Here is a 21,432-nt window from a genome sequence, read left to right as displayed (position 1 = left end):
TAGTTTATGAGAGTGAAATGGCTCTGAGGGTGGAGGAGGGAAAAGTTGTGTCGATGGCACACTTAAGAGAGCTCTTAGAAGTGGACTGAAGTGGAAACAGGCACTCAAGCAGACGGCCTATAGACCAACCTCTTCTCTCCTCTCCTCGCTCTGTGTTTCCCATTTGTGTTTTAGAGTCACAGCTCCCAGTGACCTTTGCAGGCTGTGTGGTTAATATCATGACATTTCCACCGATTGAGCTGAAATTGTTAGTCTGACCTTCTGCCGGTGCTAGATCATCATCAGCAGCCGCCTCGCGAGGGGGGCCCATTTGAAAGAACCACTTCCGATAGAAAGAGACTGATAGCAGTAGCTCTTTTTGAACAATTTGGAGCTATCACTTTCACTGAGGTTAGGGATATTGATATGAAGCGCATCCATAGCAGCTGAGATGAGCGAGACAGAGAGTTCAACACAGATAGAAACATCAATATTATTCTGAAAGCACGGACAACAACCCACAACACATTCTGCTCCGCTCTTACCTTACCCCTCTTCATTTATTTTTTAATGTTTTAATTTTACCTTTATTTAACTAGGCAAGTCAGTTAAGAACTAATTCTTATTTACAATGACGGCCTACACCGGCCAAACCCGGACGACGCTGGGCCAATTGTGCACCGCCCTATGGGACTCCCAATCACGGCCGGTTGTGATACAGCCTGGAATCGAACCAGGGGGTCTGTAGTGATGCCTCAAGTGCCTTAGACCGCTGCGCCACTCGGGAGCCCTTATGGAGAAACAGAGGAGGAGGAGAGACGTGATAAATGGTGGAGAGAGAGAGAGGAGAGAGAGAGAGAGAGAGAGAGAGAGAGAGAGAGAGAGAGAGAGAGAGAGAGAGAGAGAGAGAGAGAGAGAGAGAGAGAGAGAGAGAGAGAGAGAGAGAGAGAGAGAAGAGAGAGAGAGAGAGAGAGAGAGAGAGAGAGAGAGAGAGAGAGAGAGAGAGAGAGAGAGAGAGAGAGAGAGAGTTAATCAGGGACAGAAACATCAACAGTATTTTGAGAGCATACATCAGGACTGACAACAACCCAAAACATTCATGCTGGTCAGTTCTTATCTTAGCCTCGCTCTGATAAACACCTATGAGTAGGAGGAAGAAACAGAAGAAGAGAGACATGAGAAATGGTGGGGACAAACACAGCAAGCTAGAGATAGAGAGAGGTGCGAGAAAGAGAGAAAAAATGTGAGAAGTGAGGCGTGAACTCAGGTGGGAGAGAGGTGGTACTTAGAGAGGGGGCCATGAAACTCCACTCAAGTAAGAGGCAGCCAGTTGAGTGCTCACTGCTCAATACCCCATACCATGCTTTCTCTCTCCTCTCCCTCTCTCTGTCTCCATCACGCTCTCTCTTTATCCTTCTGAAATGCCAGCCCTGTCTGAGTGCTGTTCGTCTGGAGCTGGAGCTAACACATACTCACTCGCTCGACTGGAGACACCTGCAAACTGCTGCTGTTCTCCATGTTAAAACACTCTCCAAACATGTCTGGCTTTGTGACAGACAACACACCACAACATAATGTTTACGTGACAAAGAAGTTAAAATAACAGAGAATTCAGGGGTTGTGACAGATTCATGATTGTAAGGTTACACTGATGGTGCTGAAAAGAGCCTGTTGCTGAGACATTGCCCTCCACAGGATGGGAAGACTCACTGCAGCTTGGGTCACCTTCATCATACACACCATCATCTTTTCAACTAGGCCCCTTGGCAATATAACTAACGTGTGGATTACAAGATGACTGGGAATTTGCATGGTCAGTGTAATGCATTGGAATACTGATCTTGATATTGGATGTCCTTTGTTTTGTACTACCCTGCTGCAGCAGCCAGACTCTATCATCTGTACTTACAACAAGTGCCGTACACATTTACAGCTAGCTACCATTTAGAGTAACTTCACAGCCTCATCTTCCCTTTGATCCCAGACTAATGTGTACTTAACCCTCACATCCAGACATATATGGTTAAAAAAAAACAGAGGATTCTTTATTGAAAATGAATACCACTTAGCTCAACACTTAATCCCAGCTGCTTTTATACAACACAGAGAGAGAGGACTTCAGAACCCATTTAGACAACAACACTTTGAGAGCTCTTTTTTTTGGCAGAATTCCTAGTTATGAATTTCTCATTGGTATTCCTGCTCTGCAGTTGTTGTTGTTGACTGAAGAGAAAACCATTTTCCCACAGAGTGCCTGCCTCTCCTGTGTTCTTGCAAACAAACAGTGGGGGGCTCTCACACTATTACCTCAAGCCACTGCTATGTTACATATACTTAAATTCACTTTATAGCTCAAATGAGGGAGGTCTCTTGGAAGCCATTGCTGTTCAGAGCTGGGTTCAAATAGTATTTGAAGTCATTTAAAAAACATAAACTCTCGTTGATTGAGCTTGCTTGGTGAAAAGTGTAAACCACCGCCCATCTGGTGCTCCAGGCAGGCTAAAGCAAACGCTCAAAGTATTTGAAGCATTTCAAATAGTATTTGAACCCAGGTCTGCTGCTGTTTGCCTCGAATTACCTGTCCATCTCCTCATTACTCTGTGTGTGTTGATTAGTGTTTACCTCTTTCTTAACGTTATCACAGTGTGTTATTAATTAAAGATTGTAGGGTTTGTCGGAAGCTATTTCAATTATCCAGTGTGTTTGTTTTTCAACGTGTCTCCAGCAGTTTAATAGTTTGTTTCTTCAAGTGCAGTCGCAAAAACCATCAAGCGCTATGATGAAACTGGCTCTCATGAGGACCCGCCACAGGAATGGAAGACCCAGAGTTACCTCTGCTGCAGAGGATCAGTTTATTAGAGTTACCAGCCTCAGAAATTGCTGCCCAAATAAATGCTTCACAGAGTTCAAGTAACAGACACATCTCAACATCAACTGTTCAAAGGAGACTGTGTGAATCAGGCCTTCATGGTCAAATTGCTGTAAAGAAACCACTACTAAAGGACACCAATAAGAAGAAGAGACTTGCTTGGGCCTAGAAACACGAGCAATGGACATTAGACCGGTGGAAATGTGTCCTTTGGTCTGGAGTCCAAATTTGAGATTTTTGGTTCCAACCGCTGTGTCTTTGTAAGACACGTTGTGGGTGAACGGATGATCTCCGCATGTGTATTTCCCACCGTAAAGCATGGAAGAGGAGGTGTTATGGTGTGGGGGTGCTTTGCTGGTGACACTGTCTGTGATTTATTTAGAATTCAAGGCACACTTAACCAGCATGGCTACCACAGCATTCTGCAGCGATACGCCATCCCATCTGGTTTGGGCTTAGTGGGACTATCATTTGTTTTTCAACAGGACAATGACCCAACACACCTCCAGGCTGTGTAAGGGCTATTTTACCAAGAAGGAGAGTGATGGAGTGCTGCATCAGATGACCTGGCCTCCACAATCACCCGACCTCAACCAAATTGAGATGGTTTGGGATGAGTTGGACCGCAGAGTGAAGGAAAAGCAGCCAACAAGTGCTCAGCATATGTGGGAACTCCTTCAAGACTGTTGGAAAAGCATTCCAGGTGAAGCTGGTTGAGAGAATGCCAAGAGTGTGCAAAGCTGTCATAAAGGCAAAGGGTGGCTATTTGAAAAATCTCAAATATAAAATATATTAACATGATTCCATATGTGTTATTTCATAGTTTTTATGTCTTAACTATTATTCTACAATGTAGAAAATAGTAAAAAATAAAGAAAAACCCTTGAATTAGTAGGTGTTCTAAAACTTTTGACTGGTACTGTGTATCTTTATATGTATACACTACATGACCACTACATGACCAAAATCATGGGCATTAATATGGAGTTGGTCCCCCCTTTGCTGCTATAACAGCCTCCACTCTTCTGGGAAGGCTTTCCACTAGATGTTGGAACATTGCTGCGGAGAGTTGCTTCCATTTAGCCATAAGAGCATTAGTGAGGTCAGGCACTTGTGTTGGGCGATTAGGCCTGGCTCTCAGTCGGCATTCCAATTAATCCCAAATGTGTTCGATCAGGTTGAGGTCAGGGCTCTGTGCAGGTCAAGTTCTTCCTCATCGATCTCGACAAACCATTTCTGTATGGACCTCACTTTGTGCACGGGGGCATTGTCATGCTGAAACAGAAAAAGGCCTTACCCAAACTTTTGCCACAAAGTTGGAAGCACAGAATCGTCTAGAATGTCACTGTATGCTGTAGCGTTAAGATTTCCCTTCACTGGAACTAAGGAGCCTGAACCATTATTCCTCCTCCACCAAACTTTACAGTTGGCACTACGCATTCGGGCAGGTAACGTTCTCCTGGCATCCGCCAAAGCCAGATTCGTCCGTCGGACTGCCAGATGGTGAATTGTGATTCATCACTCCAGAGAACACGTTTCCACTGCTCCAGAGTCCAATGGTGCTGGAGCTTTACAGTACTCCAGCTGACGCTTGGCATTGCGCATTGTGATCTTAGGCTTGTGTGCGGCTGATCGTTCATGGAAACCCATTTCATGAAGCTCCCGACGAACAGTTATTGTGCTGACGTTGCTTCCAGAGGCAGTTTGGAACTCGGTAGTGAGTGTTGCAACCGAGGACAGACGATTTTCCAGCACTCGCCGGTCCCGTTCTGTGAGCTTGTGTGGCCTACCACTTCGCGGCTGAGCTATTGTTGCTCCTAGATGTTTCCACTTCACAATAACAGCACATATAGTTGACCGGGGCAGCTCTAGTAGGGCAGACATTTGATGAACTGACTTGTTGGAAAGTTATTCGGTTGTGCAAACCCACAGTTTAATCAGCTATCCAGGTGGCTGGTCTCAGAACATCCCGCAGAAGAAGAAGCCGGATGTGGAGGTCCTGGGCTGGCGTGGTTACACGTGGTCTGCGGTTGTGAGGTCGTTGGACGTTCTGCCAAATTCTCTAAAACAACGTTGGAGGTGGCTTGTGGTAGAGAAATTAACATTACATTCTCTGGCAACAGCTCTGGTGAACATTCCTGCAGTCGGCATGCCAAATGCACGCTCCCTTAAAACTTGAGACATCTGTGGCATTGTGTTGTGTGACAAAACTGCACAATATAGAGTGGCCTTTTATTGTCCCCAGCACAAGGTGTACCTGTGTAATGGTCATGCTGTTTAATCAGCCTCTTGATATGCCACACCTGCCGAGTGGATGGACTATATTGGCAAAGGAGAAATGCTCACTAACAGGGATGTAAACAAATTTGTGTACAACATTTTAGAGAAATACGTTTTTTGTGCGTATGAAAAATGTTGGGGTTCTTTTATTTCAGCTCATGAAACATGGGACCAAAACTTTACATGTTGTGTTTATATTTTTGTTCAGTGTATAGTGAGATCCAAAAGTATTGGGACAGTGACACATTTGTTGTTGTTTTGGCTCTGTACTCCAGCACTTTGGATTTAAAATAATACAATGAGGATAGTCCTGAATGAATCGTGAATAATGATGAGTGAAAAAGTTAGACGCACAAATATTACACCCCCCCCCCCCCCCAAAAAAAATGCTAACCTCCCCTGTTATTGTAACGATGAGAGGTTAGCATGTCTTGAGGGTATGATATTTGTGCGTATGTAACTTTCTCACTCATCATTATTCACGATTCATTCAGGACTATCCGTAATCATGGTAGCATCCACATTAATGTAGAAGTGTTTAGAAACATATTCTATTCTTATTTACAATAAAAGTGACTCCAAAATGACACAATACATTATATATATATATATATAAAATAGTGTGTATAGACAGCATGGACAGTATATGAATAGAAAAGGTGCAGCAGTAGTTATATAGGATGAGCCATGACTAGAATACAGTATGTACATCACTGGAGGCTGCTGAGGGGAGGACGGCTCATAATAATGGCTGGAACGGAGCCAAACCATGTGTTTGATGTATTTGATACCATTCCACCAATACCGCTCCAGCCATTACCACGAGCCCGTCCTCCCCAATTAGGGTGCCACCAACCTCCTGTGATGTACGTATATAGTGGGTAAAACAGTATGTAAACATTATACAGATTACAAACATTGCACATTATACAGATTACAAACATAACACAGGTAGTTTAAAATGAATGTGGCACAAGATGAAATGGTCTCATAATAATGTTGTAGTTATAAAAATAAATGCATGTGCTGGAGGGCTAAACTCTGATGTTTGAATAATGAGAGACTTTTGACAATAGCTTGGAGTGTGAGTGTGTCTGAGAGAGAGATGAGAGTGATAGCAGAGAGAAAGGCTAGTGGTGGGAGACAGAGATAACTATAATCCTGATGAGAACCTTTTGCTCTTAACCTCATGTCATTCTCTGGCCTACAGTGCATTTGGAAAGTATTCAGACCCCTTAATTTTTTATTTACGTTACAGCCTTATTCTAAAATTGATTAAATTGTTTTTTTCCCTCATCAATCTACACACAATACCCCATAATGACAAAGCAAAAACAGGTTTTTATAAACTTTTGCAAATTAAAAAAAAAAAATTGAAATATCACATTTACATAAGTATTCAGACCCTTTACTCAGTACTTTGTTGAAGTACGTGATGCTTGGCATTCAGGCCAAAGAGTTCAATCTTGGTTTCATCAGACCAGAGAATCTTGTTTCTCATGGTCTGAGAATCTTTAGGTGCCTTTTGGCAAACTCAAAGCGGGCTGTCGTGCCATTTACTGAGGAGTGGCTTCCGTCTGGCCACTCTACCATAAAGGCCTGATTGGTGGAGTGCTGCTGAGATGGTTGTCCTTCTGGAAGGTTCTCCCATCTCCACAGAGGAACTCTGGAGCTCTGTCAGAGTGACCATCGGGTTCTTGGTCACCTCTCTGACCAAGGCCCTTCTCCCCCAATTGATCAGTTTGGCCGGGAGGCCAGCTCTAGGAAGAGTCTTGGTGGTTCCAAACTTCTTCCATTTAAGAATGATGGAGGCCACTGTGTTCTTGGGGACCTTCAATGCTGCAGAAATGTTTTGGTACCCTTCCCCAGATCTGTGCCTCAACACAATCCTGTCTCAGAGCTCTACGGACAATTCCTTCGACCTCATGGTTTGTTTTTTGCTCTGACATGCACTGTCAACTGTGGGACCTTATATAGACAGATGTGTGCCTTTCCAAATCATGTCCAATCAATTGAATTTACCACAGGTGGACTCCAATCAAGTTGTAGAAACATCTCAAGGACAATTAATGGAAACAGGATGCAGCTGAGCTCAATTACAAGTCTCACAGCAAAAGGTCTGAATACTTATGTAAATAAGGTATTTCTGTTTTTTATTTTTAATACATTTGCAAAGATTCTGAACAACCTGTTTTTGCTTTGTCATTATTGGGTATTGTGTGTAGATTGATGAGGATTTTCTTTTATTTCATCCATTTTAGAATAAGGCTGTCATGTAACAAAAGGTGGAAAAAGTCAAGGGGTCTGAATACTTTCCGAATGCACTGTACATCACTCTTAACTGAGCATCCTGCAAATAGTGAGACTATGCAAGATTGTGTGAATGTGTCTGTGTGCGTGTGTCCATGTGTGTCTGTGTCTGTGTGTCCATATGTGTGTGTGTCTGTGTGTGTGTGTCCGTGTGTGTGTGTGTAAAATAGTGGCTCCAGCTCCTAACAGTAGTAGCTAATCCAAAATGTACCTAAACAGGTATTTAATCAATTAACATGTCACTCCAAAATCAGTACCCACTTATCAATAGTTTAAATATTGAATGGCCAATACATTTCAATATCTCAGGACATAATATCACATCAACATTCAACGAATAAAGATGAACCCTCAACAGAAGATTCTAATTACTGAGCGGACGCACCTGCTGGATAACTATGCACACGTGACCGGTGAGCACACTCTCAGAGTCCACAAACAAACAATACGCGGTTGGTGGTGAGTACAGGTCGTGGATATAATGGGACCATACTTGCAAACATTTAAAAAACGTTTTAAGTTTAAGCTTTCTCTCGGTCTCAAAGTGCGCATCAGCCAATTAAAATCGCTGACGTAGTTGCACGTTATCAAACGCTACATGTTAGCTGTTCCCATTACATAACCTAGCACATATATCCCTATGCTAACCTGACCAGGTGGCAGTGATTATTTCCTGTAACAAATTCTGCATCAGCCTATTAAAGATGTTAGACTTTATATGCATCAATCACTGGCATTTCTTAAAATAGGTCAACTTGGCCACCAGAGGGATATTTTACACCTCCAAATCCAAGGTACATTTTTATTCCAATTGGTCTGTCTCAAGTGTAGTGCCAATATTGCATTATGCATCCTTGACTAGGCTACTAGCATTAGACAAAAGTAAAATGGCACGTTTTCTCATGTATGACAAAATCCCACGTTTTGCTCATCCATTTCACACACATCCATGTGCTTTTCCGGAAAATATTAATGGAGGTCTATACAACTTTTAAGTTTATCGTATATCGTAAGAAGTCGAAGAGCCTGATGGACTTAGCAAATAGCTGTCATGTGTCGTTATCGGCATTGCTTCCAGGTGGCACACACTGCTAAAGCTGTTGACTCTAAAATTATAGTGCAAATTAACCGTGCGTATGAGCCCCCCTTGCGTTAAGCATTTTTGTTAAGGAAAACACTTATCCGCAATGCTCGATTCAAAAAATGCCTATGTCACAAAGTTCTATGTAATATATTTAAGTGATAATGCCCTCGAAGCTGGTGTTTGGACGATATATTGCAAACCATGCCAATATATCCTCCAAACACCAGCTTCGAGGGCATTATCACTTTTATACAATGTGTTACCAACATATTCAAATAATGATTACATATTTTCATTAAAAACGTTATTTTGATTAATTTATTAATAATTTTTAATCCTTCCACAAGATATAGTCCCGACACAAATCTAGGGTTGCGACCCAAGCCAGCTGGTCGTTTGTTAAATTGGTTTGGTTGCCAGAGACGCGACCCAGTCATTCAGTCTTTTTGTTCTGTATCTATGGACGCAACCCAGTTGTTCCATTGCCATACTGGCAGGCAACGTTCTTATCCCTTGCTTGCTAGCTATCCAACTACGGCTAACTTACAGTCACGTCAAACAGTGCAGCCTGGCTTCCCTTGGCATCCATGAATACACGCCACTGATAGCCATAGGGCGTATCATTGACCCTGTCCCATCCCATCCACAAAGCCATGACAATGGGTGGCACAGATAGCAGATGCCATTTACCCACCGACACCCATTTAACAGAATAAAAAAATCCACTTTCCCTGACAGCGTTCTCTCCATGTAGGTCACTTCAAATAGGTCTGTAATGAGCCTAGCTCAGTTCTATCATTCCCTGCCACATTTCACCCCCTTCATTTACAAAATGTCAGCATGAGCTGAACGGAGAGGAAGAGACGGAGATAAGTACGCGTCCTTGAGTGTGTGTTTGTGTGCGTGGGTACGCATGTGTGTATTACCGGGCTAGCGCTGCACAACATTACAGTGCAATATGTTAAATGATCTCCCTTTGTCTATCTCTGTCGCTGCGTCTCTGAATTGTCATGATTGCATTCTACCTGTTATTCAATAAAAGAGCACCGAGAGACAACCAACAGCACTTGTATAATGATATATCCACCCATCTAATGAAGTCCATAGGGGGAGAGCTGCTCATGTCTATTCTCCAAATTCAGCCTCTCACACGGCACCATAGAGGAGAACATACCCACTGGTTGAACCCACTGGTTCTACATCATTTCAATCCAAAAGATCTATGTGATGATGTTGAATCAATGTGGAAAACTGATTGAATTTGCAAAAAGTCATCAACATACAGTGAGGGTATGAAAAAAGTATTTGATCCCCTGCTGATTTTGTACGTTTGCCCACTGACAAAGAAATGATCAGTCTATAATTTTAATGGTAGCTTTATTTGAACAGTGAGAGACAGAATAACAACAAAAAAAGCCAGAAAAACGCATGTCAAAAATGTTATAAATTGATTTGCATTTTAATGAGGGAAATAAGTATTTGACCCCCTCTCAATCAGAAAGATTTCTGGCTCCCAGGTGTCTTGTATACAGGTAACCAGCTGAGATTAGGAGCACACTCTTAAAGGGAGTGCTCCTAATCTCAGCTTGTTACCTGTATAAAAGACACCTGTCCACAGAAGCAATCAATCATATTCCAAACTCTCCACCATGGCCAAGACCAAAGAGCTCTCCAAGGATGTCAGGAACAAGATTGTAGACCTACACAATGCTGGAATGGGCTACAAGACCATCGCCAAGCAGCTTGGTGAGAAGGTGACAACAGTTGGTGCGATTATTCGCAAATGGAAGAAACACAAAATAACTGTCAATCTCCCTCGGCCTGGGGCTCCATGCAAGATCTCACCTCGTGGAGTTGCAATGATCATGAGAATGGTGAGGAATCAGCCCAGAACTACACAGGAGGATCTTGTCAATGATCTCAAGGCAGCTGGGACCATAGTCACCAAGAAAACAATTGGTAACACAGTACGCCGTGAAGGACTGAAATCCTGCAGTGCCCGCAAGGTCCCCTTGCTCAAGAAAGCACATATACATGCCTGTCTGAAGTTTGCCAATGAACATCTGAATGATTCAGAGGAGAACTGGGTGAAAGGGTTGTGGGTAGATGAGACCAAAATGGAGCTCTTTGGCATCAACTCAACTTGCCGTGTTTGGAGGAGGAGGAATGCTGCCTATGACCCCAAGAACACCATCCCCACCGTCAAACATGGAGGTGGAAACATTATGCTTTGGGGGTGTTTTTCTGCTAAGGGGACAGGACAACTTCACCACATCAAAGGGACAATGGACGGGGCTATGTACCATCAAATCTTGGGTGAGAACCTCCTTCCCTCAGCCAGGGCATTGAAAATGGGTCGTGGATGGGTATTCCAGCATGACAATGACCCAAAACACACGGCCAAGGCAACAAAGGAGTGGCTCAAGAAGAAGCACATTAAAAAAGGTCCTGGAGTGGCCTAGCCAGTCTCCAGACCTTAATCCCATAGAAAATCTGTGGAGGGAGCTGAAGGTTCGAGTTGCCAAACGTCAGCCTCGAAACCTTAATGTCTTGGAGAAGATCTGCAAAGAGGAGTGGGACAAAATCCCTCCTGAGATGTGTGCAAACCCGGTGGCCAACTACAAGAAATGTCTGACTCTGTGATTGCCAACAAGGGTTTTGCCACCAAGTACTAAGTCATGTTTTGCAGAGGGGTCAAATACTTATTTCCCTCATTAAAATGCAAATCAATTTATAAAATTTTTGACATGCGTTTTTCTGGATTTTTTTGTTGTTATTCTGTCTCTCACTGTTCAAATAAACCTACCATTAAAATTATAGACTGATCATTTCTTTGTCAGTGGGCAAACGTGCAAAATCAGCAGGGAGTCAAATACTTTTTTCCCTCACTGTAAGGGCATTTCACCTTTTTCTACCCACCTTTTAACCTAAATCCAATGACATGGTGAAGTTTTTTGTTGCATTCAAGTTGAATTCACGTTAGTTAGTTGACAACTGAACCAAATGTAAATCAAAACTAGAGGTTGAAATGACATCTGTGCCCAGTGGGCACTCTCTATGAGCATTATACTTACACACTACATAGCCATCACCAAATGATAGATGTTAGTCTACTCAGTACTGCTGAGGGTATGTGTGGTTAGTATAACAGTCAACAACTGTAATCTCACACGACTTCCTCGTCCTTGGTGTGTCTCCATCATAATCTCCATCCTCATCCTCTCTGTTCAGAATGTGTGTTTTTCATTTGAGTGTCCTCTCTGCTGTTGGACGAGGCTGGGTATGGGGCTGGGGGCTTTGCTACTAAACTTTGTGGTTTTACCGCTAATATTAGAGTTATTATCTCTTTGAGGATAGGGAATCAAGTGGAGCAGTTCTTCCACAAGCGTGTGTGATGTCAGGGGAATTAGCATTGGAGCTTTGAGGGCTATCGTTCTCCGAGCAGAAAGCAATCTCTCAGCATGGTATAAGGGACGGATATTTCTCCCATAGCAGAGATCGGAACGCACTGGGTATGCCAACATGAAGAAACAGTCACAGCAAATGGAGTGAAAGAGAGAGAGAGAGAGAGAGAGAGAGAGAGAGAGAGAGAGAGGGGGAAAAGAAAGAGACAGAATGACAGAGAAAGAGAGCTATACAGAGATGCTTATTCAGTCAGTCTCTAGCTTGCAGGAATCCAGCCTGGCCTCAAAGACAAGGAATCATGTGATTTTCAAAACACTATCTTAGCACTGTCTTATCTCCTGTAGTGAATGTAGAATCAAAGCACTAACAAGATGTTACTATTGAGCTGAATGTCTGTCTCTCTTCCACTGCCAGGTTGGCACTTTTAGGTAGGCATAGTCAGTGCCAGGCCAGCCTCAGCCCACACTGTCTCTGAGGTAAGCCTACTGCCCTGGGCTACTCTGATAAGAGATTGTGTCTGCTGCATTCAGACCCGTAACATTCCTTTTGTTTATTTCCCCAAACAATTTGTCTCTATTTTTGAACGGCTGTGTCTCGACCTGTTCTTATCTCTGCAACTAACACAGCTGTGCTCCGGCTTGTTAGTGGACCAGTCAGGAGAGTGGAAATGTCCCCAAAGGTTCACACTGCAGCACTGCCTATGAGGTCAGCTCAGGTGACAGGATCTAGAAAGTGTACTGACCCTGTAAAGGGTTTATTAGCAGTGGTAGTTGTATAACTTATGGGTCATTATAGTCCATTGCAGATGTAGGATCTTAATTTGATCATCCTGTTGCAGGAGAACTTTCCTGCAATGCAGACCATTTTCAACTTGACGTTTATTTGAGGTTTAAAAAGGCTTATGAAGTTTGTAATTTCCACTTTGACATTTCAGACTTTATTTTCCCTTATGAAAATGTATCAACCCCTACATTTTACATTTATATAATTTAGCAGACACTCTACATAAATGTCCATTAATTATAATCCACATAATAATTCACATTTCCTGTTGCTGCAGGATTATTTTCCTGCTGTAGAAAACTGGCTCAAATTAAGATCCTACAACTGTAGCTCACCCCAGTAATAGACTCCCCAAATGGCAATATGATTTGTGTTACAGTAAATTTGGACATTTCCACAGTGAAAATGCAATACTAATATATTGATGGATAGTCTGGATATTCGTCTTTAATAACCGAGTGAGTTTGTGAACCTTTTGAGGTGGCCATTTTATTCAACAGTTGTGCCAGCCTGTCTCTCCGTCTTAGGATCCTCTGCCTCTAAGGTACTCTGCTTCTCTTCTGAGTTTATAGAGAGTGATAAAAGTTTCAGAGGAGAGGGTGAAGTCAGGACATAGACTAACAGATCTGACACCATCAACTTACCTGTCGCCCTGAATGACGCCATCCTCCCGTCTCCCGTCCTGTGAGCTCATTGGTAAACATGAAATGTGTTTTGGCTATGTGGCAAGGGTAGAGGAGGGTATCTGGGCTCTCACATCAGCCCGTCTGGATAAGAAAGCAGACGGTTACCTGAGAGGAAGGAGATGGGACTGAAGTAATGAGTGTCCTTGTCGTCCCTCCCTCTTTCCATTTCCTCCTCCCCCCTTTTTATCCCTCCACCCCTTTCCCCTGCCTGCAGGTGACATGGAAAGTCATCCTCAAACTTGCTCGCTTGTGGGCACTGCCACGGTATCGACCACTTTCCTATGTCCTTGTCTGATATTCATTTGCTTAGTTTTATCAGGACCTGTAGAGAAAGTTTCATCTTTACCTTATTGTCTGAGCGGAATCTTAAGTGGTTGACATCAGTGGCTCAGACAACGCTACAGGCCTTTAGAGCTCATTCAGTCTGAAGGCTGATGGTATGGTTTGACCTGAATGTAAACGAGCAGTGCGCCTCACTGAGCTGTCAGTTATGCTTTAGGTGTGCTGAAGCGTAGCAACCCAGGTCACATATCTCTTCAGTCAAATACTTTAAATGGACTCAAGGTTTCCCCCATATTTTAATCATATTCAAACACAGAAGCACTTTCCTTCATTGTCAGAAGTTTCTCCACATTTCTTTGGGAGCTTTTAGGGAGCTATAGAGACCTGCTTAGCACCTCCTCTTCCTCCAGCACTCAAGCCTGCCCGCTCTGGGCTACCCACAACCCCCTGGTGCCTGTCTAAATCAACATCCTTTAATAAACATAAACTCATGACCACTGAACACACATACTCCAGTGTTCTGCCTTATACTGAAAAAGCCTTTGATCTTCCAATCCCTCTACAATAAATATTAGTAGTGATGGTAATCTTGTCAAGCCTAGTGTTTTGGCTGCTTGGCAGTTAGTTATTTGAATTGCATTCATGAACAAATGAGGTTGACAGGCTGACTCTTAGTGCATGTGGGTGGGTTACAACTGTGTAGGACAGGAGGAGGCCTATGACAGGCAGATTATGTATATGTTCGCTGGAGGCCCAGGGCAGCTGCTCCTCTCTGCGTGTCTGACGGTCCGGGCTGATGGCAAGAGCCTTAAATCTTTCCTTGCGTCAGGGAATCTGTGATTATTCTTTACCTCTAGCCAGCCACATACAACACATGGAGCAGTCACACATGCAGGACAGGATCAGTAAAGTCACAAAGAGTATTACACTGTCACCGCCAGGTAGAAATATGACAGTGGTGGTGGCACCCGACCCTGGTGAATGCCTTGCATTAAGCCTGGGAAGAAAACACTTCAATTTGCTCAACTTGCCATTGGCTCAACTTACTCCAAGGCAAACATTTTGACTATATTAGCCCACACAGCTACAATAATGCTCTTTCATGCTAGGTTTAGGACCTTATATTGAAGCTTATAGAGACCCCAACTGATGTATAGAACACTCTTGCAATTATTTACTTTGGTTTAGATACAAGCATCATGAAACCTCTAACACAATACATTCACTTGACTTGGTGAAAATCAGGTTTTTGGATCTAACTTGCTTACCACTTTTTCTATGTGGTTTCTTCCTTCACAGACTCCATGAAATGATCACTTCCTAAATATTTGGTCAAATTATACATTTTGTGTATGGTTTCCTAGAAACAAGGGTGGCTCAATTTACCGCTTTGGCTCAACTTACCCCACTTTCCCCTACAGTGCAGTCAGTGACAAGAAAATGGATGGACAAGGTCACAAACAATGTGTCAAACTGGAGCCAATTCAGTACCAAGTAAATAAGTACACCTCCTTTTGGGGAGGATTGTCTCCGACTGCAGACTAACCTTTTGTCCTTCAGCACATCCTCTCACCTGTTATAATACATCCTGGTAGGAATCTCAACGCAGGTTGGCATGAATCTTGCCCTGGAGGCAGCTCTGCAAAGTGGTCACTAGCTGGCACAGCCACAAAGTCATCAAATCAGATTTTAAACCTAACCTTAACCACACTGCTAACCCTAATTATTCTTTTTTTTATTTTATTTCACCTTTATTTAACCAGGTAAGCCAGTTGAGAACAGGTTCTCATTTACAACTGCGACCTGGCCAAGACAAAGCAAAGTAGTGCAACAAAAACAACACAGAGTTACATATGGGGTAAAAAAAAAACATAAAGTCAGAAGTACAACAGAAAAATATATATACAGTGTGTGCAAATGTAGCAAGTTATGGAGGTAAGGCAATAAATAGGCTATAGTGCAGAATAATTACAATAGTATTAACACTGGAATGCTAGATGTGCAAGAGATTATGTGCAAATAGAGATACTGGGGTGCAAATGAGCAAATTAAATAACAATATAGGGATGAGGTAGTTGGGTGGGCTAATTTCAGATGGGCTGTGTACAGGTGCAGTGATCGGTAAGGTGCTCTGACAACTGATGCTTAAAGTTATTGAGGGAGATAAGAGTCTCCAGCTTCAGTGTATTTTTGCATTCTAACCCTAACCTTAACCACACTGCTAACCCTAATGCTTAACCATAATCATACATTTTTATTTTCATGAATATTTACACTATATAACCACTTTCGACTTTGCATCTGGCCCATCTAGCAGAAATCGCTCAGTTCTGCCTCCAGGGCAATAAACGTCAACCTGCAATCTCATCACTGGAATAGGAGGGACTCTACAGCAGGGGTCACTGTTGAACTAGAGCATTCCTTCTCTACTCCTCTCTCCCTCTCTCTCTGAGATAATCTACCAGAAACGAGGAAGGGAGTAAAAACCTTATTTAATATCTGGGTCATCTGAAACAATCTAATCTCAGCAGAGGAAATAGTTATTGACCAGTAGTGAGCGACATGCACTGCGAGCTGTTATAAATCAGAACTCAGGGATGAATTATAAAGTTGTGGTGGCAAGCATCTGCAAAACAGATAAGATGGTGAAGGGGGCGAGGTGTCACTCCTGTCATAGCCCACATCACCTCTTCAAAAGACCTGTGGGAGGAAGGGGGAAGCAGAAGAGAAGATCAGGCCTTAGTCTCATTAATTACAGTGGGTAGGAGGAAGAAGAAGAAGAAGAAGAAGAAGAAGAAGAAGAAGAAGAAGAAGAAGAAGAAGAAGAAGAAGAAGAAGAAGAAGAAGAAGAAGAAGAAGAAGAAGAAGAAGTTTAAAATAATAGGTTGGATGTGGGTCTGATATTTGGTTCATGCAAGGAAGGAGAGTGATATTTAAGGCATAGCACAACTGCATTGACTCAGACTTAAATGGTCTCAAAGGTGTACTATGTCACCTCATAATGTATTATCTCTGTCTGATAGTTCTCTTAATCATTTCTCCCTCCAAAAAGCTCATTATTAATGGCAAAACCCAAACCATTATGCTTAGTTTCATTACTACCAACACTTGAAGTGTAATCAGTATGTCTGGTTCATTGCATTTGATCATGTCACTGGTTAAGGGCCTCAGAAAGGTACTAGGCCAGCACACACCTGTGTAAAGTATAGGACTATTAAACAATAACGATAGTGAACGGGAAGCATAGAAATAGAGCACATAGAACAGATATACTGCTTCTTAGGATTTTAAGTAGAATGATAGATCTATAACTCACATGTCTATGTGAATTTGGTCTGGTCGGCCAAAAAGTTAGATATTGCCGCTTTAATCCATTTTAGTGGAATCATGCCTTTGAATGTCACGGAGCATTAGACCTGTCAAATCCACGAGCATGTTCAGCTGTTGCCAAAGCAAAACGGACATAATCTTATTGTAAAACATGCCTATCATAGTCTTACTTCATTTATTTCGAATAGACCAAGTTGTCTTGTCCTTTGTTCAGTGGTCCGTCTGTTATTCATTCTAGGACTAGGTGGAGGAGATAAGAAACACGGGACTACCACCAGTAATATTCATGTCTACATGTTTCTAGATTTGATACTATATAGTTAGGGCCCTGTGTTTTGGACAATCATGTCACATGGTCTGGATTTTTACCTTTATGTAAAGCTTTTTCATCAAACTGCCCCCTTTTCTTTTCATGTCAGATGGTCCAGCTCCATCCTCAGACAATTGCTTTCATTTTTGGTGTAATTCTCCTTTTTGGAAAAAGCTTAAAATAAAGGTTAAAATCTAGGTCATGTGACATGATAGTCCAAAACACAGGGCCCTATATATATAGTGTATGACAGTGATGTAATACTGTACTGTGGGCCTAGAGAGAGGATCACAGGGAGAAAATAGACCAATGGAAGCCTTTAGGCGGACTAGGTTGTGTGAGAGGAATACAGAGAGGACGACTCTGGGAGACCTGACTGGGGTCGTCCAGCCATTCACCAGCAGCCAGACTGATGCCGGCTCAGCTCAGTCCGTGGGAGTGTGAGATCTGCCTTTGAACCAGACCCAGACAAATGAGGACTACTGCCTGATTGGTCCTATGAGCCGCCCTCCTAACCTCTCAACATCCTTCCTTTTCAGCCCTCGGCAGACCTGGGTTCAAATAGTCAATTAAATATTTCAAATACTTTAGCTGTACTTGTTTGAGCTTGCCTGACGTATTGGACCCAATAGTGTAGTCCCAAAAGTGCAAACTCCGTCCATCTGGAACTCCAGAAGGGTTCAAGCAAACGCTCAAAGTATTTAAAAGATTTCAAATATTATGTGAACCCAGTTCTAGGCATCTGTATTTTCTCCTTTCTCAGCCGGTCCCGCCTTCCCTCTCATACTGTGGGCTCGCTGACAATGCCAGCCGATGCTGTCACCGCCCCGGGCTCAGCGCTAACTAACGACCTCGCAACACGGACGCCCTTTGGATCATTCCCTGTCACCGTTGGTGGAGTGCTTTAATTCCTCGCCCTCGCCGCCGCTGCCACTGCACCACACGGCCCTGAATGGCATGATTAAAGACTGTCATATGCCTGTGCCTCATCACAGGGTTACGCCAGGTCGAGATGAAACACCCACAGCCAACAGCTAAAGGTGGCTGCTGTAACAGGGCTGACACTCATGTCGTTAGAATTACATCTGATAGAGGCGATAGGGGAATGTCAGGGTCAGAAGTTGCAGGCTCTATCTATGAGTCATGGATCACAGAGCGCCACAGAGAGATCCCATGTTGGAAAATGTGTAATGAGGTTAACCTACAGACAGATGGTTAATCTTTAGCAGCAGCTTTAGGTGGTAATAATATCAGTGAAAGGAATATGGTCGGTGAGAGGTCAGAAGAGTAGAAAGGTGTCATAGTTCGATCCATCTCTATGCGTTTGTCAAACATGCTTTGTGACATGATGTTAAAGGCAGTTCCGGTTAAGTCCATCAAACCGTTGGCGTGGCGTTGATTGTGCGATAATGCCAGCGCTCCATGTTGATGGATGAGGGGCTCTGGGACGTCAGTCCATGACAGATTACACCGTATAACTGTAACTGTCCCTCTCATCACACCATAGAATCAGCAGAGGACTACCCTAGATACAGCAGTGGGAGGCTCTGTTTTCAAATGACCAGATCTGTGTGTGTAACTAAGAGTGGTTAAAAGTCTAGAGTGTTGGGAGAAGGAAGGGGAACTTATCTCTGAGCCGATAGGGAGGAGACACTTGTCCTCGTTTATGTCCTGAAGCAGTGTGTGCTTCTCACTGGGACTCTCCAGAGTGCCAGCCCCTTGCTATTGCTACGCTGTGATTCCGCATCAATCACTCGCTGTAAAACCCCTAAATATATCCTCCAGTCACCGCTAGCCCAGCACTGGGGAATGAGGGAAGAGGAGAAGGGGGTTGGAGGGAAGAGGAGAAGGGGGGTGGAGGGAGGGAGGGAGGAGAAGGGGGCTGGAGCGAGGGAGGAGAAGGGGGGTGGAGGGAGGAAGGTCGTCTGCCGTTCATTGTTTTAAAGAGGAGCAGCTTGTCAGAGCTGGTAGATTGATTCATGTCCTTGCCATACATTGAGACGACTAAAAACAACTAAAAATACATGGTAGTGTAGCAAGGGACTCCGCTGAAGGAACAAAAGAGTTTATGAAGACCAGAGCTTAGTATATGGAGCAGTCTCCAGTACATACTGTGTAACTCCTCAATGAGTTCCTTTTAGAGTTTGTGGAAATCAATCAAAACAGTTTTCTACTAGCTAGTTCCCCCATTGAAAGGTATGAATAATATAACTCTGAGATGTTCTCTTTTCTGAGAGCATTGTGAGGCGGTGGTGTATCGACTGAATCTTTGGTGAACTGAACATGCAGCTCAGTTTTCAGGCACTTCTCTTTTCCCCTCAGTAAACAGTAACACACTCATTGTGACATGTTCTTGATGCATTTCAAACACAAGGACTGGCTAATTGTCAACATGGCGAGAGATTTGAATCTCTGTCTCCTTCTCGTTCACAGCCATTCTGTGCCCCAGTAAAACCAGAGGATGCTGGTAGTGGATTCGGCCCCCCTACTTCTCTTGGCACATTCAATTCCTTTGGGTGCGCATAAGAGAGAGGAAACACTTTATTAGGCAGCTAGCTAGGTCGAACAGATGGTGGCGAACTAAACATGTCAAATGACGCAAACGCAGGATCGCAGAAGGCCCATGTATTATCTCCTTGCCCTAACGATGGCCTGGAACAAACAGGGCCCGTTCAATTACTCCACCGCTTTTTAAATTGAGAGATGAAAACTCAAGCTGCCAAATCACCATCAACAAGACTTACACACTTCATTGCGGCGACAATGAGCATCACTGTATTGGATGGCACAAAGCGGCCATTGTCCGCTCCAATCACACCTCTCTATATGTTGTTTAGCGACACAATTGGAGCCATCAGCCTACATTGCTTTATTCCTGGACCGACTTTAATTGCCTTGAAATTACCCCTGTCGTAATCATTACATCATGTAGCAGCGTAGCATACCGAGGTTCTGGAGGCAGCATCACCGTTAGAGCCAATTGGCAGCTCCCATCTGGAGCAGTGCATTATTGGAGAGTGGGCAGTTCCCACAGCAGTCCTTCACAGCTCCAAAGCCCATTGTGCTGACTCCCATACCAGTAGCACACCTGCTGTCCCTCAAACTGTGAACCACTCAGTCAACGAAAAAGTGGGATGGGTATGTGCGTAAAGAGTTCCTGAAGATAAGGGCTATAATGTTTTGACATTCAGATATGGCTAATGCACAATCTTTCACACTTACACATAAGTATGCATGATTGTCATCCACCAGTCCTGGATGCGCCGTACCAGAGCACAACCTGCATGTCACCCTGACTCAGTTTAACCACAGTCTGTTATTCACCTCACCCCTTGTAGAGACGATGGGCTGAACTCCTCCTCAGCATCAGTATTCTGCCACCCTCTGAGAATTCCTCTCCTTGGTCAAACACTGCTTCCACAGAATTCCAGGCCTGAAAATACTCCTCTCTCTCTCAGTTTTGCTGGAGTCAGTGGTACTCCCACCTCTGGAATGCAGAGGGCTGCTTCTCTGGTTGCTTGAGAGGAGGCTATATCCACTGGCCATTGTTTTCATCACTTATCAAGGACACCAAAAGAGACTCTTAGAAAACATAATTATAATGGCGTTAGAGAAAGCTGTAGAAATAAAATTCACATCTAAATGAACGTTTCTGTGCTACAAGACATTAAAACTACTGAGTAAAAAGAACCAAAAGACACTCCTTTCCATAAAGAACTTGATAATTATTACATAGTCATTGGGATATTATGAATGAAGATGGAGTGGCATACTGCGTTGACCTACTTATCATCAGAGAGATTGGGCAGCTTTGAGGGAGAAAGTTGAAAGAGTATTGCCCACAGAGTTGAAGATACTACACTGCTAATAGAACTAATACTGTATGTCTCCTGGGAGAAGGTGGTTCCAAAATGAAACACTTACATTCCTGTTTGAAGATGGATTATACTGAGAGAAAGAATAACTTTTAAACTCATTTGGCTCCCTTTTAGATTCATTTTAAAGGAATGGGAATTTGCTTCATTTTAAGAAAATCGAATTGGAAATCTGGGCGAAAAAGAGCAATAAATATTTAATTGTCTTGTGATTGTCAGGATGTGGAGAGACGGGGAGA

This window comes from Coregonus lavaretus (assembly GCF_964263955.1).
Source record: "Coregonus lavaretus genome assembly, chromosome: 13".
NCBI lineage: Eukaryota > Metazoa > Chordata > Actinopteri > Salmoniformes > Salmonidae > Coregonus > Coregonus lavaretus.
Note: the sequence above shows the minus strand (reverse complement) of the source record.